General features: G+C 37.6%; 1 long non-coding RNA gene across 3 annotated transcripts; it reads right to left on the bottom strand.

Annotated features, from left to right (window-relative positions):
- Window positions 1-554: 554 nt before the first annotated feature.
- Window positions 555-15,290, bottom strand: LOC140782626 (uncharacterized). Of its 3 annotated transcripts, none has more exons than XR_012107919.1 (4): window positions 15,154-15,290; window positions 13,916-13,998; window positions 12,531-12,586; window positions 555-682 (listed from the first exon to the last, which is right to left on the bottom strand). It is a non-coding gene; the product is annotated as an uncharacterized lncRNA (long non-coding RNA). The 3 variants fall into 3 exon arrangements; XR_012107921.1 differs by lacking the exon at window positions 15,154-15,290 and adding an exon at window positions 14,937-15,099; XR_012107920.1 differs by lacking the exon at window positions 15,154-15,290 and adding an exon at window positions 14,608-14,860.
- Window positions 15,291-17,288: the final 1,998 nt, after the last annotated feature.

The raw sequence follows: 17,288 nt of genomic DNA, 5'->3' as shown, positions 1-17,288 counted from the left end.
TGGAACAGCGGGTCGATCTCCTAGAATATAATGATTGCCTTGCAATCGAAAGGAAGCAGCTGCTCGAATACTTTGTCAGACCTTAACCGTATTGTACTCTCTCTCAAATGCAGACTAAAGACTCAAACCAGACATAAAAATGAGTGAACAAATGCAGATTGATAGTGTGGAAACCGAGCCGAGTCGGGTCGAGTGACGCGTGCACGTGAGTTAAGTTTATAGTATCCTTTACCCACAAAATAGGCACCTCTTTTGGGGCCCAAAACCTATAATAAGTTTGACACTTATATACCATACTAACATTTCTCAAATATCTAATGTGGTATTAAACTCACTCTTCTTTAATTTTCATTGCTCTAATACCCACTTTAGAGCCAATTTTTATTCACTTCTCTTTATGGATTTAAATTAGTGAATATATGACAATAAAATACTCTTTGAGCTAAATTAATTTCACCATTAATCTGTCATTAATAATGTGTGATCTCCACTTAAAACTTAGCTCAAAGTTAATAAAAACAAATATCAAATATATGAAATTTCTAACATCATGTTCCTTACATTAGCTACAATAAGGGAATATAAATCCCTTAATATGAGTACAAATAAAGCAAGAAAGGAAATGGCCTATCTCTCTACAAGCTAAATTGCTGGTAGGCATCCCGCTAGGGTATAAGTTAATCTGCATCCAGTATTAGCACGAAATGAGCCTAACGTTCAACAAGTGACACTATCACTAGTTAAGCATTATGAATAATAATACACCTAATACAGAAAGATAATGGCATGAGCTCTATGCAACTGAATATAATATAAACTGAAGTATATATGTCATGAAATGGCTAAATGATCTGATAAGACTAGTGTTATTTTATCTCACGCTTATACATGGCACGCCTTCTACACAGGCCCTCGGCCACCAACATATGCTCAACTATCATAGCGGCCCTCAAGGGAGGGTAGACCCCAGCAGTAGAATGGCATGACCGATCGTTCGTCACTATAGACTAGAGACCCCAATTATAAGCCCATCACATAAGTTAGTATCGCATATCGATATGATCATCTGTGCCCGCGAATCCACATCATTGCACTATGGTGTAGTAACTTATAAGCCGTTGCTCACGGACGCTCTTACCCTATGTCATTGTATACCGTTAGGTCTATGTCATCTACCCTAACTCTGTAGCTTATACACCATAAATGGGTTGACTATCATTAATTGATAGTAAATTGCCCATCACTTGGTGAAACGATTGTCTAATTATCTCGGATCCATATACTAAGACTTAAAGTGTGGGCCATACTATGTAATACTATAAATATCCCCCAGTCGTAACCCTAGTTGGGGAGGTGTCCAACACTATCGAGAAGTAAAAGTCATCCCCTTTAAGGTCGTCTACGTGTGCAAGTGGCATGATAAGGTGAACATGACTAGCATAATGTAATCATAAGTAGGGATATCTAAGCATGCAGATGAATGTACATCATAATAAATTATTAAAAGTCATGTCAAGCAACATGTTAATAAAGCATGTTTTACTATGATACATGAATTAGCATGTCATAGATGCTCATGTTGTCATTCATCACATCAAGCAATAATCCAAGAGTTGGTAGACCACTTACTTGGATTCACTAAAATTCCTAGCGATGAGTAATCCCTACCTAATCATGACCGACTTCGGGTGAGCGCTAGTCTCAAGGTGCTTTATAACATAATTACTAGGCTAGTACCAATTTCTAAATTTACGGAGGTAGAGGAAGAGGGGATAATTAATAATACTGAAAATAACATTAAGGATGAGGAAAAACCCAACTCAGTCCCTGCCAGTCCAAAAATTAATGAAACAAACTTTAAAAGGCTCGGGCTGATGAGCGGGGGGGCTATACCTAGCTCAAGACAAGTCCCGGCATACTTGGGCTAGCTCCCTAGCCCGAACCGTGGGCGCACTTGGGCTGGGCACCACCGTGCCTGATGTAACAACCCAACCTTAAATAAATAAATAAAATAAATAAAATAATTTATTTCATGGCACGACATGGCCAGCCTCATGCCATTGTGTGGTAGGAGGGGATGGCGCCACGCGCCCCAGCTGCCGGCCCGGCCAATCTAGCTAGGCCAACTGGCTCGGCGGGCCTACCGCCGCCACTACGGCCTCCCTCCCCACCGCCTCTCTCTCTCTCTTTTTCTTCTCTCCCATCTCTCTCTTTTGATCTCTCTCTCTCAAACTTTCTCTCTTTTCCATCATGCCGCCGCCGGCCTGCCGCCACCGGGGTAAGCCTCTCTCTTTCCCCCCCTCACTTTCTCTCTCTCTCTCTCTCTCTCTCTCTCTCTCACTTGCCCTTGGGCTTGGACTCGTCGAAGCCGAGCCGTTGGCCAGTGCCCTCCCAATCGGGCCGAGTCCGCAACCCCCTCCCTCCCCTCCTCCCTTTTTCTCCTCTTCTTCTTTTCTTCTTTTTTCTTCTTTCTTTTTCTTCTTCCTTTCTTCTTCCTCGACATCTTCTTCTTCCTCACCTTCTTCTCCTTCTCTTTCTGCACAATGCTAGGCTCGGCCAAAAACCATAGCAGGCAGTGCTGGGCCAAGCCCAGCACTAATGGCAATGTTTTATTTATTTATTTATTTATTTTATTTATGTTATTATTTAGGTATTTCCTTCATAATTAATGCAAATAGATTATTTAGACATCAATTATTTTAATAATAATATATATTCTTCCATATGATTATTATTAATTATAATTTGTATACTTACTTATTAATTAGTTATAAATATAGGTAATACTTATATTTATTTATTTATATCTCTATTAGATTAATATATATATTTGTAAATTGTTTTTTAAATTTATATACTAATATTCTTATGAGATACATTTTAAGTAATTCTAATAATTTATTATACTTTATTATTTCGTAACAAATAAAATACTAGGCTTATGTATTTATTTATTATTTTATAAAGTAATGACTACATAGTCCCTAATTAATCAAGATATAATTTAATCATAATTAGGTTTTATCTATATTTATATTTTATTTATAATTAAAAATCTAGCTAGTTATAATGAACGGATTTTAATTAGATGAACGGCTAACTTCATGCTATTTAAATATTTTTAGATCTTATGTAAGTCCCCATTGACCCTGTTAGGATGAGTTGTTGCTTAGTTGCCGGATGTGAAGAATACGTGAGTTGTGTCTTTTGATCAGATGTGAGTAGTCTTATCCTCTAGATACCTTTCTCAAATTATGTTATATTATATATTATGTACGTGCATATTTTGGCCTACAGTATGATTATATGACTTTATCTAGAGATGATTACAGTCGAGCATATTTTTATCCTACATATAGTTAGGCTGATCTTGGATATGAGTATTATGATGATAAATAAATATGATGAGAGAAAATTATACTATTATAATTTTATGTCCAATTAATCTGTAACATGAGTATGCATGTAATAGATTAGCATAGTTATGCATGTGTTGGCTACATAGTTGGAGACCTTTTTGGAAGAGACTTAAGGATCTTACGGACAATTCCGTTTTTAGGAATTTTCTTTCCTAGGTAGAAACTGGAGTTGACTATATCACTCAGCTTTGCATAGAACTCATCAAATGTCTCATTCTCCTCCATACGTAAAGTTTCAAAACTAGTACTCAACCTCTGAAGTTTCAAAAGTTTTACAGCCATAGTTCCTTCGTGAGTAGTTTCTAAGATCGTCCAGGCTTCTTTTGCTATCTCACAAGTAGAAATTCTTCTGAATTCTTCTGAGGAAACACAACTAAAAATTGCATTTATTGCTTTGCTATTCCAACCGACTTTTTCATAGTCTATCCTATCCCATGACTCAATCGGTTTCTCAATAAGTCTTTCATTCACTATGTACATTGGTGGACTCCAACCGTTCACAACGGCAAACCATACTCGTTCATCTATAGACTTCAAGTAAGCTCTCATCCTAGCTTTCCAATATCCATAATTTGATCCATCTAGAATAGGAGGTCTAATAGATGATGGTCCATCTCTATGAAAATCCATGCCTATCTGATCTCTCTCAAAGGGTGAGAGAACCTACTCTGATACCAATTGAAAAACCCCTAGACACAAGTATGTATCTAAATATTAGGCAATGATATCATTCGTTCGCTTAAGTAAAACTCTGAAGAAAAATATTAAAAATGAAAGCAGAGATGAACGCCAAGATTTTAACGTGGAAAAACCTAAACGGGAAAAAACCACGGATCCAAACTCGGATCAAAACCAATCACTAGAATAATAGCAATTACAAGACTGACTCACAAAACAACCCGTCGATCCAAACGACTTTGTTTCTCTTAGTCTTGCTCGCTAGAATCCACGATTCACTGCTTCTCGTGATTGAAGTCCAACCTTAGTAGCCCTCGAGATTGATCTTTCGTCTAGATAGGTCTTAAGACGAAAGATTAACTTTTGTAAATGAGTAGAACCTTGTTAATTGAAGAATCGATGTAGCCTCAAGAAGTCTCCTTCCATAATGCTTCTTCAACCACCCTAGAGTTAGTGCATCACAATCCTTATATATGATCTCCAAGATAGAGCCAAATCCAAGTCTTATTCGTACTCATGAAAGTCCACGATTTTTAAACTTCGTAGGTGCATTCGAACGCGGCCCGGGTGCGTTCGAACGGCCTGACTTAATCTCAGGTGCGTTCGAACGTGATAGCTTGAATTCTTCAAGTTGCGTTCGAACACATTTGTGAATGCAGCTCTCGGTCTGTGTGAACGTAATATCCACGTTCAAACGCGTTTCTAAATGCAGCTCTCTATCTGTGTGAACGTAGTACCCCTGTTCGAACGCGTTTATGAACACAGCTCTCGGTCTATGTAAACGCAAGTACCCGCGTTCGAACGCGTTTGTGAACGCAGCTCTCGGTCTGTGTGAACGCAGTACCCGCGTTCGAACGTGTTTGTGAACGCACCGCGTACGAACGAGTTTGTGAATGCGGTGTGAACTCAGCAGCTTTTCTCCAATAATATTGCAATTCTTCAAACCAGAGATTTTCTAGACTTGTATAAAGCTCATATACATGTAAAAATACACTTAGAATATTTTGTACATAATTGCTAACAATTAAAAACCTAACAATCTCCCCCTTTGGCAATTTGTGACAAAACATCTAGATTACAAGATATTAGAAAGAATTCAAAATGAGCATTCAACAAGTCTAGTACATTTAGCATATCAATCCCTGGAAATAAAAATATACCAATCCAAGATCAAGTGAAAATAACTAGAAATGAATAGAAATGAATAACAATCCAAACACAAGTTATCAAGCAAGCATAAGTTCACAAGTACTCAAGCAAAGTTATTAGCCAGTAAACTCAAACTAGTATAAAAACTCCTCCTACGCCAGTACTCCCCCTACACTAGTAAACTTAGTAAATTCCTAAACTCTAAACACACGTCTAAACTCACACACACTCTCCCCCTTTTTGACACAAATGCCAAAGACTAGGAACTCAGAGGGAACTAACGATGAAGAATCGACAACACGGAGTCGAGTATGGTCCCCTAACGAGCTTGCTCAGCTCGTAAATCATTCATGACTGAATGGAGGTCCTGCACCTGAGTGCTAAGCTGATCAAAACGGTCAGAGAACTATGGTAACTCCCCCTCAGTATGAGATGAATCATCGTCAGAACTGTCATCAGAAATGTCGAGGTGTGATGAACGTCCAGCGGTGGAAGAGGACGGCTTGAGAGGAGACGGCTGATCATGAGCTTGACTCCGCTTAAGAGTTATCCGATCCAACGGTTTTTGCGAAGTAAGCAAAGCTTCCGAGGCATCCACTTGCACCCCACTCTGAATGCACAAATTGGTAATAAAAATGCCAAACGGCAACCCTTCACAAGGCTCTTCTTTCTGTGTAGCTGTCAGAATGGAATCGTATATCACCGCATCCAAATCAATAGAAACTCCCGACAGCATCGCATGAAGGAGGAAGGCACAATCCGGACTAATACCGGAATGTTGAGTCTTGGGGGTGACGTTGTACAGACAAAGCAGGTGAAGCATGCGAGCCATTGATGTCAGTTTCGCATGAGGCATCATGTTTCCTTTCCAACGTTCCCTTTTGATTAACATAGTACCAGCATAGTCTTTGACATCAAGAAGCGGAGCAAACAATGGATATTGGAACTCGCCATCAGGAAGGTGGAGTTTAGCACGAATAACATCGGAGTCCAAGTATATCGAAACCCCATGGATAGTAGAACGTATATAGCGTTCCAAAACTGTAGCATTACTAAAAAATTCCGTGATAACTTCCACATATGCAGTCCCGCTCATCCGACACACGGATAACCATCCTCGCTCAGTAAAGATCTATTCGATCCCCAAGGCAGAAAAATCAGAAATGACCACTAGCCGTTCACAGATAACAGGTCGAGTGCCAAAATTATGTTTATATCGCCCTGCAGCCGTAGATGTAGAAAACTTGGGAGCCGAAGTAGGTGATGAAGGCGGCCTTGGTTTGTTGGAAACTGCAGCTTTTCTAGGCATTCTTGAGAAAGAAACAAGTTGCAAGATTCAATACATGCCCAAAGCAAACAAAAAGATAACAAGAAATCAAAAAAATTCTAGAAACCATGAAGGCCCTAAATGAAATCCATCTTCCACTTGAAAACGCTAAGATATCACGTTCAATCGGACAAGAAACATCAAGATATTAACTTTAACATGATCAAAACTCAAAAATGCATGAAATCAATCCAGATCAAGAGACTCAGTTGGATAAAAAAAATAAGAAAATTGATGGATGATCATACCTCGCAAAAGTGAAGAAAAACTAAAAGATTCGGCCGAAAGATGCTAGATATGGAGGAGAACTACCCTCTAAAAGGTTTTGTAGTGAGAAATTTGATGAAAAAGACCAAGATCTTGAAGATTTGAGAGGGAGAAAATGAAGGGTTTCTAGGGTTTTGAAGATGGAAGATGAAAACCCTTGGGTTCGGACACAATATTTATAGAATCCTCGAGTGCGTTTGAACGCACCAATCTGCACATTCGAACGTGCCAGTCATCGCGTTCGAACTCAAAAATCTATGTTCGAATGCCCTATTTTTTTTTAAATAAAGAGTCTAAGAAAAAATAAAACATCTTTTTGAAGATGCACTTCTAGAAATTCAAAATATATTCAAGACATAGAATATGACAATCGAATGAAATAAGTCATACACAGATCAATCCAATCTTCAAAAGCATATTATAATCAATTCTAATGCATCACTCAAAATTAAATTAATCTTGATTGATCATCACACTATGCATATGCAAGTTGAACATAGATAACATGAAATATTCTTCTTAAATAAACTTTCCTATTTAAACTATGATACAACACTCAGCTTTGCATAGAACTCATCAAATGTCTCATTCTCCTCCATACGTAAAGTTTCAAAACTAGTACTCAACCTCTGAAGTTTCAAAAGTTTTACAGCCATAGTTCCTTCGTGAGTAGTTTCTAAGATCGTCCAGGGTTCTTTTGCTATCTCACAAGTAGAAATTCTTCTGAATTCTTTCGAGAAAATACAACTAAAAATTACATTTATTACTTTGCTATTCCAGCCGACTTTTTCATAGTGTGTCCTATCCCATGACTCAATCGATTTCTCAATAAGTTTTTCATTCACCATGTACATTGGTGGACTCCAACCATTCACAACGGCAAACCATACTCATTCATCTATAGACTTCAACTAAACTCTTATCCTAGCTTTCCAATATTCATAATTTGATCCATCTAGTATAGGAGGTCTAATAGATGATGGTCCATCTCTATGAAAATCCATGCCTATCTGATTTCTCTCAAAGGGTGAGAGAACCTACTCCGATACCAATTGAAAAACCCTTAGACACAAGTATGTATCTAAATATTAGGCAATAATATCACTCGTTCGCTTAAGTAAAACTCCAAAGAAAAATATTAAAAATGAAAGCAGAGATGAACGCCAAGATTTTAACGTGAAAAAACCTAAACGGAAAAAACCACCAGATCCAAACTCGGATCAAAACCAATCACTAGAATAGTAGCAGTTACAAGACTGACTCACAAAATAACTCGTCGATCCAAACGACTTTGTTCCTCTCAGTCTTGCTCGCTAGAACCCACGATTCACTGCTTCTCGTGATTGAAGTCCAACCTTAGTAGCCCTCGAGATTGATTTTTCGTCTAGATAGCCCTTAAGACGAAAGATTAACTTTTGTAGATGAGTAGAACCTTGTTAATTGAAGAATCGATGTAGTCTTATTGAAGTCTCCTTCAATAAGACTTAATCTCAGGTGCGTTGGAGCGCGATAGCTTGAATTCTTCAGGTTGCGTTCGAACGCGTTTGTGAACCCAGCTCTCGGTCTGTGTGAACGCAATACCCGCGTTCGAACGCGTTTTTGAACGCAGCTCTCGATCTTTGTGAGCGCAATACACGCGTTCGAATGCGTTTGTGAACGTAGCTCTCGGTCTATGTGAACGCAAGTACTCGCATTCGAACGCGTTTGTGAACGCAGCTCTTGGTCTGTGTGAACGCAATACCCACATTCGAACGCGTTTGTGAACGCATCACGTTCAAACGCGTTTGTGAACGCGGTGTGAATTCAATAGCTTTTCTCCAATAATCTTGCAATTCTTCATACCAGAGATTTTCTAGACTTGTATAAAGCTCATATACATGTAAAAATATACTTAGAATATTTTATACATAATTGCCAACAATTAAAAACCGAACAATGACCATAACCCTGACACTCATAACATTTGACACTTCTCCATTGACCTTTGTTCTTAAACTTTGAGCCATTAATGATAGGAATAGCGGAAGTGAAACACTATAATTTCTGTTATTATCTAGGATTTTGGCCTTGAGCTTTTTACTCGTGGCACCTTTCGAACTCCTACAAAAATTCCTAAATTTTTTCATGAGCTCAATCATCTCAGGGTCAATATCCTCATCCTCATCAGACTCATCATCATCCATTTTGATGGACGACAAAGCAATTCCTTTACCCTTTTTGAGTGGTCGAAAAGTGGTGTTATAGGTTTGAAGGTTACCTATTCAACTCTAAGAGAGTCAACATTTTTACTCTCTTCTATAGCGGTCACTTTAGCTTGAAATTGCTCGGGAAGAGATCTAAAGATCTTTCTGACAATTTTATCTCAGGTATTCTCTTACTAAGATTAAAACTAGAATTAACAATATCAGATAACTTGGCATAAAATTCATCAAAAATTTCATTCTCCTCCATGCGGAGGGTCTCGAGTCTAATAGTTAACATCTAAAGCTTTGAGAGTTTAACCGTGATAGTCCCCTCATGGGTAGTCCTAAGAATATCCCATGCATCCTTTTCTACCTCACAAGTGCAAATCCGAGGAAACACGTTGAAAGTGACTCCATTAAATATGGCATTAATTGCCTTGAGATTCGATCCGGAATTTTCATAATCTACCTTATCTCACCGAGCAATAGTTTTTCAATAGCATTTCCATTTTTATAAAAAATAGTAGGATATTTAAACCATAAAAAATAGAAACCCAAACATGTTCATCAATTGATTTTAAAAACACTCGCATCCTAGCTCTCTAGTCCTTCTCTAGGAAGTTCCATCTTCTAACAAATGAAAGAGAATGTGATCATCCAAAGCAAGAAAATGATAAAGAACTCTATAGGGAATAAACATAAACACCTTGTGTGCAACACAACTAGAGTTCACAATCAACAAGTCTAATCAAAGAACTCTATAAGGATTAAACAAAACACCTTGTGTGCAATAGAACTAGAGTTCATAAATATCAAGTCTAATCTAAGCAAAATAGCACAAAAATAAAATCTCACTCTTTTTAATCAAAATGAAAGTGATTAATCCTAGGGTGACCCGCTCTGATACCAATTGAAAATATTTAACTATCTCTAAAAGATCTATTTCACTTAGAATAATAAGAGACAATTAAAATATGAAACACAAGGCACAATCAAACACAATAATTTTAATATGGAAAAACCTCTTTTTAACCAAGGGTAAAAAACCATGGATCTCCTCTATGAGATCAAACCAAGCACTATAAAAATAACAATTACAAAACACTTACAACCCGATTATTATTTTCCACAATCCTCCGCTTTCCATGCTTGGTATCTAATCTTGATGACCCTTAAGGTTATAGGCTTGTCTCTGTAACCCTTGGGACAATATTGAATTGAATCCTCAATGTAGTGGAACTCCAACAAGATGAAACATTGATCTCCCCAACTCCCCCTTTGATTGATCTCCAAAGAGGATTTTTAGCCTCTAGGAGTTGTACCCTTTTTTCAAGACTTTCCTTTTTATAGCCCATAAAAGGTAAGCTTCTCAAACCTTAATCTAGACTGAAAAGGTGAATATTTCCCAACATGTTCTAACATGTTCAAACAAACCCATTGAAAGCTGTTTTGAATGACTTAATAAAGCTCCCAAGCAAATCTTGTTCGAAGTTTGTTCGAACAACTTCGAACAAACTACTCAGCATTACTTTTCTAGAGCTCTCGGGAAAGTCTTATTCAAACAACTTCGAACAAATTTCAAATAATCAAAGTTTGTTTGAACAAACTACTCAGCATTATTTTTCTAGAGCTCTTGGAAAAATCTTGTTCGAAGTTTTGTTTGAAGTTTTATTCGAACAACCTCGAACAATTGAAGTTGGTTTGAACAAACTTTGAACAAAATACTTAGCTTTATCTTCTAGAGCTCTCGGGCAAGATTCATTCGAAGTTGTTCGAACAAGCTTCAAATAGACATCAAATAAGCTTTGAACAACCTTCAAAGGAACTTCAATCTTTGCTGCACTAGCTCCATTTATCTTCCAAACTTCATAAGATATTATGCCACAGCTCATATAGTAAAAACTAGAGAGTACAATATGAGTAACTTTGTTTAATCACCAATTTGCCAATTACAAAATCTAACAGTTACCTGTGGCTACCTCATTAGATACCTCGACGTCCTGCACTGTCATGGCAAATACTTAGCTAGTATGTCCACCCCGCCATTTGTTAGGAGGCCCGAACGTGTTCTACCATGACTCCACTCATAGTAGTATTAGATCATGATGCTCCTAACATAAATGGTGTGGCAGGAGTGACTGCTGCGCCAACTAATAGGGGATACTACATGCAGACATGTCCAATCTCTCCACAATTGTAATAAGTGCTACGCATATTGGAACATCCATGAGATATATGACCATTCTTGCCACAAATGTAACAAGTCCTACCCTCTAGTATAGACGAAAAAGAAGAACATTGATACTAAACTAGTTTGTGCAAATCCTCTAATGATAGTGCTGCCCGAAATCACTACTAGCCTTTGACCACCAATAGAAGGTCGAGCCTTACTAGGCCCACCTGCACTCTTAGGGCTAGATCTACTTAGGGCTGCACTAGAGACTGTCCTACCAGCATAGGATGAAGTCTTGATTGCAAAATTGTCCCACTCGAATGACCTCCTCACGGATGCCCACCAAAATGACCAAAACATTCGGCTACTCGCTCCTGTCGCTTTGAGCGGTCCTATCGCTCCGTGCGCTCCTCTAGTAAATCTCTCTCAGCTATTCTCACATTCTTTACCAACTTTGCATAACTTAGGTTCTTCACCATATTCACCTACTTACGAATCTCGATCCGGAGACCCATCTTGAACTAGTCAGTCCTAGTAGCAATATCAGGTACGACTCTAGGACAATAATGGGATAAGGCATTTACCTCGTTCTCATAGTGTGCCATTGTCATGATTCCTTATTTTAAAACGCAGGGATGTAGGAAAATATTTTTGATAAAAAATTAAGAATGTCGTCCAAGAAATGTACTCTCCTACAAGATTATTTGGCATCAAACTCTCAGTGGCCTTCCACCACCTTTTCGCCTCCTCAAGGAAAGAGTAGGACGGTGACAAATGTCACCTGACGGTTCTCTAGGCATTCAAAAATAGTCAAGATCTTCTTCACATCCACAATCCATCTGTTTACCTCCAAAGGATTAGTTGTGCCACTAAACACAAGACAGTTGAGTTGTGTGAAGCAGTTTAGTGACCACGTAGACCCCCCTCCAGCCTGCTCTGCTGAAGCAATATGCTTAGACGTTCTACACGGTATATTTCTACCCGGTATATGCATCCTAGCCATGCTACCTTGCGTTCTCGAACTAATTCCTTAATACCTATTGCTTGAATAGCAACCTAAGGGCCTCTATGCTACTAGCCGAAGCGTTAATAGTTGGTTCATTAATTGGAGCCGAGGTTCTCTTATGAACAATTGCACACACAAACCAAGTGCATTTAGGCAGCATTCTTATTAAGTTTAGGATAATTTAATTCATAATTCACAAGTATATCAAAATGAATGTCCTTTATAAGTGTAGTCTCTAGTTTTTCTCTACCTATGTATATGGACAAAATACTAAAGACTTGCCGGATGTATGGTGAACCTAGCTCCAATACCTAGTTGGAACACTCACCTCCAAATACATGTGCTTATCACATGAGTAAATCCACGCATGGTACTTCACGTGACCTGTTAATAAAATATTTTCATAAAGTATACAGAAAAGATTTCAAAACCAATCAATTAAGTTTGAATACAAGTTCTACAGGCCTCAATAAGCTTTCAAAAATTCATGTCCAACATATAAACTCAAATCATAAAACCCTCAAAGGGAGCTAATTTCAACTAAAAAATAATGTAAATAAACTACAGCAAGAAGTAAAAATAGCTACTCCTTGCTACCCACATCCGTTTCCTCCAATTCTGAAATATTTTCACCAATAGGTGGTGAGCAGCCCAATAAAAATAAACTAAATAGTCCATGAACAATGCACGGTGCGTAATGAATGCTCCAATGCATACTCATGTTTACCAACAAATAACATAAGTATATCTAAAATAACTTGCAATAAATTTCCCTATAGTTACAAGATTTAAGAAAAATATAATATCGTCTTTGTCCATGCCAACTCTCAATTATATCAAGATAAGCTTACATAGAATATAAAGTTATGGAACATATCTTTTGCTCATATAAAATCTCAATCATTAGAGTTCACATGCTCACATAGAATCTTAAATACCGGTTTGTAACATGCTTACAGTGAGTTTTAAATAATTAGATTTCAACATGCTCACATAGAATCTTACATAATTAGATTTCAACATGCTCACACAGAGTCTTGATGATTAGATTCTAATGTCCTCCAACAGCACACAATAAGCATACCCACGAAGAGGAATAGCCACCTAGTAGGAATGTCGCTCATCAATACCTGGCGACGCTACTTATGATCTATATTGTTTATGTTTATCAGATTAAGAACCCCAGTGGTAAGCTCATAACCCCGTCTCTAAAATTATCATCAAACAAGGCAAAATAGTCAAGATCACATAGTTCATCAGTAGATGCCCCAACTCTACATCATCAGGCCACTATAGTTATAAATTTACCTTATAGACATCTTTCTACTATCATCATAGTCTAGTCTCCAATGAGACAATGTAATTGTCTGAATGCCACACAAGCGAACGATTGGTAATAATATAATATTACATAATATACCTTAGCCTTAACCTAGACTAAGTGAATAGAGGGCACTGCCTAGTCAAGGTTTAACTAACTAATGATATATGCAAATGGTGCAATGTCTGCTAACATGCACATTATGTTATAGTCATTATGGTATAAATATCTATCACAAATGGATATATAAGAGTGTTTCTACAAGAGATACACAATAATTAACACTAATAAGAGAAGAGATGCATGCTCAAGTAAAATATTATAATGACATCGTAAAAAGCATACTATCAAACATTCACATTGTCCATAAACTCATATAAGATATAACTCACCTAAAGGTATCCGAGATACACTAGCTCTCCTCAACTAGCAAGCTCCTCCTGAGTTTTGAGATCCTTCTTACACGATATCATACCTGATAATCCATGTAAATAAAGCAATTCATAAGAAAGGCGAATTCATGGAACTAGTTGCCTTATTACATAATTTAGGTTTGACTCCCTAGGTTCGAATACATTGACTCGGTCTCTACATTTATCCTACCATGCTTACAATATCACTTAATGTTATTTAAATAAGTTATCAAGGATAGAATTTAAATCCTACCTAATCACATGAGTCAATGGCATAAGTGCTAAAAATTATAAAATTAACAAGTTTAAACTTCCTAAATTAAGTTCTACATTTACGTTAATTACATAATAGGAAATAATTCCTGAAAGGATGATTGAAATAATTAATAAGAAAACAAAATAATGAATAAAGAAGGCTTATCAGGTCAAATCATAGCCCACATGCATGGGCTGCACTTTAGGCCTAGTCTAGTCTACCACTAGTTGCCAAAGGAAGTGGACCGGGCTCAGGCCTAGTCCATAGCAGTTTAGTGAGGGGTAGGGGTGTAGGCGACGGCCCAACTTGCGACCCACCAAGGAGATGGTTAGGGGTTGGCTAAAAGGCATGCACCCTTCTTTTCATCTCCTTCCGAGGGAAGGAAATAGAGTAGATAGGAGGGAGGGGTTGCTACCGGTGACCACCATTGCTAGCGGCCGAGACCCGAGGTGCGACAACGCTCATCACCCGAGAGTGCGTGGTTGGCCAAAAGGAGAGAAAAGAGGGGGGGAAAGAGGGTGGTTCAAGCTTAGGCAGGGGAGGGAGAACAAGTTCACAATCCAAGATGAAGAGGGTCAGAAGACTATACCAACGCCTTCAGTGGAAGGAGTAGGCACTCACAAGGTCAAATACCCATCAGTCAAGGTGGCCAATGATGAGAGGGGAGGTACTCCATGGCCAATGACTATGAAGATTTTCATTTTGGGTAAAAAGGGTCTGATGCCCACCAAGTCGAGCACCCACCTCTTCTACTCAAAGAAGGGAAGCAAGTGCGCAAGGTCATCATCGCCAACGATGGCCTGGTGCAGGCCAAGCAAATAGTAGTGGGAGGCAACATGGCGTAGCCTCCCACAACCCTTTGGGCACCCAAACTCGATACGCACAGCAAGAGTACGAGGAGATAGACTACCCTTTCTTGGCAAAAAATGAACTAATTACCAAGAGTGGAATAGGAGCTAACCTAAGGATGGCTTCAAGGGCTTGGATTAATCAAATGTTGCTCCGATGTCAATAGAGGGGAGTGAATGTGAAGTGGCAAGAGAGAGTGAACATAGTGGCTAGGAATAAAAAAAACGTGATGACCGAGAGAGAGTTAACTAGGGCAACGCACGCACTTGGCTAAGGCATTTATGAACATAGTAATTTTTTTTTCCTTGTGTTACAATATTTATGTAACTTAATTTATTCATTCCAAAATCTAAGGCATTTATTAACAAGCAATTTAAAAGAATCCAAATATATATAGGAAAACTTTCATATTGTTATATTTGATGAGTAGTTAGATGACAACATTTTATACCCTTTCTTTGGGACTAAGTTAAAACTATAATTAAGTCTAAACTTATTGGTATGGTTTCACTGTAAAGACTAAGTATCACGTCTCAAGCAAAAGAAAATCTTCGATCTCCTAATTTTCTCAGGGCATAGAATGTAGAATTGCTACTATCTTAAGCACAAATCGCATCGGTCCTCTTTTCAAACAAACATTTATTATGACTGATCATAAAGTGCAAGGATTATCAATGGCACATTTATTTGATATGATTCAATATTTTGTCACATGCGACCGTTTTGGCACACATACGGGTCCCAGAATATGAATTAAGATCAAAATAGTTATTTTCCATTTTTCTTAGATAAGGAAATTTAAATTCAGATTGAATAGACAAAATTGCATGCAATTGAGACAAATAACTTTATATTTATGAATAATTATTTATGTATACATGTTCTATAACCACTAGTACCTTTCATGATTTATATGACAGCAGATATACATGCATATAGTCATCCATATCACAAATAATATTCAAAATTGCAATCGAATTAAATATTAATATGAACAAGTAAAAGCTTATAAGACCAATGAGGGAATTTTATGCTAAACAATCAAATCTTCCGATATGCGGTCAAAAGTTTAAATCCTCGCTAAACAACTTAAGCATCTTTAAAGAGATCACCATGTGATGTTCTAGTGGACTACGGAAAGACAGCATAAACCCACTTCACATATATTCCAATGAGGAAAGTTAGATTTGTACCAAAAGAAAATCTGAGATCCTAAAATTTGTTTTTTTCATGAATAGATTGAAATTGAGAATTTCTATTTGCAAAACTCTACACAAACGGGAAAAAGGAAGTCCCAAAATAGCATAACGCAAAGAAATCCAAACTGAAATGAGTATACACAGTAGGAACATCGAAAACCAGATATCTATACAAAATAGACTACGAACACATAATGTATACAGAAAAATTAGGAACTCAAAACACCTAATTATAATATGAATTGTTAGAAAAAATACTTTATTAGGATTAGAGATTTAAATATGATAAATAAGATGTCAATCTATGCTAACTCTTTAAGAAGTAGTCATCTTTATGTCTTAAATCTCTTACTATACTCCTCCCACTCACTTACCTCATCAAGATGTGATGCTACTAATAAATATGATATCTATTTATATGTGAGGGAGGGACAAGATTCCTTTGTCATCTCAACACCTTTTCTTTATCGAATTATACCCATCACAAATATATAAGAAATTCCTCAACGGAATAGAAAAAAATTCTGTTAGATTAGGAAACTATAATTGATGGAAATTGTCTAAGCACAACGAATATCAAAGATTGGGTCACTTATTGAATATGTGGATTAGTTAGTTGATTATGAAAAAACCCCTAGACACACGTATGTATCTAAACACTAGGCAATATCTCGCTTGTTCGCTTAAGTAAAAGATCGAAGAAATATAAAGAACGAAAGTAGAGATGAACACAAAGATTTTAACGTGGAAAACCCAAACGGTAAAAAACCACGGATCCAAACTCGGATCAAAACCAATCACTATGATAGTAGCAGTTACAAGACTGACTCACAAAACAACCCGTCGATCCAAACGACTTTGTTCCTCTCAGTCTTGCTCGCTAGAACCCACGATTCACCGCTTCTCGTGATTGAAGTCCAATCTCAGTAACCCTCGAGATTGATCTTTCGTCTAGATAGCCCTTAAGACGAAAGATTAAGATTTGTAGATGCGAAGGGCCTTGTTTTGTTGAAGAACCGATGTAGCCTCCAAAAAGTCTCCTTGAATA

This window comes from Typha latifolia, chromosome 2 (assembly GCF_019914945.1).
Source record: "Typha latifolia isolate L0001 chromosome 2, TyphaL0001v2, whole genome shotgun sequence".
NCBI lineage: Eukaryota > Viridiplantae > Streptophyta > Magnoliopsida > Poales > Typhaceae > Typha > Typha latifolia.
This window is presented reverse-complemented; position numbering and strand designations above follow the sequence as displayed.